Here is a 1167-nt window from a genome sequence, read left to right on the forward strand (position 1 = left end):
CTACGTTACCTATATCTTCACATGAATATAATCGCACATCATCATTGAAAAATACCAAATTCTATTCATCGATGATATGAAAATTGAAACAAGATACAGAAAAACTTTGAAAAATTTCGACAAAAGACAATTTTATGATAAAAATAATAAAAATGACAATTATAGGTAAAATAGACAGAATTTACTTTACAACTCGTTGTTTTTGAAACGAAAATCAAAATAAAAAATTCGAAACTTGAATTTTCTTGCCTATTTCATTTTTAATACAGTACAGTAGTAACGAAGAGACAATACTCGCTCTTTGACGTTGATGGTATTTATGGCGTTTTTCTCGCATCACAGTTACACAAACGTAGATCAGCATCTTTGAAATACGTTTGATGGTATGGTATGTGTCTTGATTGTGATCCGGTATAATTATTTCTATATCTTATCACAAGTAATCGTCGATCCTCTCGCTCGTCCTTAACATATGGAACTTCTGTAACAAGGAAAAGTGCATAAGTTATTTACTGTTTTCATATATTTATGTTTTATATGTTTATAAATATGAATACATTAGAATTTCTTTTTATATGAATTTCAGGACTCAATCCTTCATGTAATCAAGTTTATATAAGTATGTTTATATGTAATAAGTTTATATAATAAGAAACTAGTTACGATTTTTCATCTAATAAATAATTCATATAAAACAATTTTACGAAAATCAATAATAATATATCAAATATTATAAATTTAGAAACAATTTTTCAAATATAATAACTATTTAATGATTAATGAAATAATTTTTTATTTATATTTGTATTATAAATATATTTTAATTATATTATATTATAAAGACATTTATATAAGTAATATTCAATAATATTTTAAATAATAAAAATTCAGCTAGAGTTCAAATTAGGCATTATGTAAAATTTCGTTCGTATAAATATTTTTATGGTAAATTGTATGTATATTTTTTATTACTGTTATTATTATAATCAGCATTGATTATTGCTAGTAATTAATCTAGAATTTATATTTTAAAATATATTTTGAATTGTAATATTATCATAAGTTCGAAGTAACTTAACATTAATGATACAATAGAGAAGATTATTTTTAATTTTTTCAATATATTTTATTGATAATAATAATAGTATGAAATATATATTTCACAAT

General features: G+C 21.6%; 1 protein-coding gene across 1 annotated transcript in view; it reads right to left on the reverse strand.

Annotated features, from left to right (window-relative positions):
* Positions 1–231: 231 nt before the first annotated feature.
* Positions 232–1167, reverse strand: part of LOC102681098 (forkhead box protein O) — a 344280-nt gene continuing 343344 nt past the window's right edge. The window contains exon 8 of the mRNA XM_006623397.2: positions 232–481. The gene's annotated coding sequence lies outside the window, so the exon portion shown is untranslated. The remainder of the gene's footprint in view (positions 482–1167) is intronic.

The sequence above is a fragment of the Apis dorsata genome, unplaced genomic scaffold, assembly GCF_000469605.1.
Source record: "Apis dorsata unplaced genomic scaffold, Apis dorsata 1.3 scaffold_887, whole genome shotgun sequence".
Taxonomy (NCBI): Eukaryota; Metazoa; Arthropoda; class Insecta; order Hymenoptera; family Apidae; genus Apis; species Apis dorsata.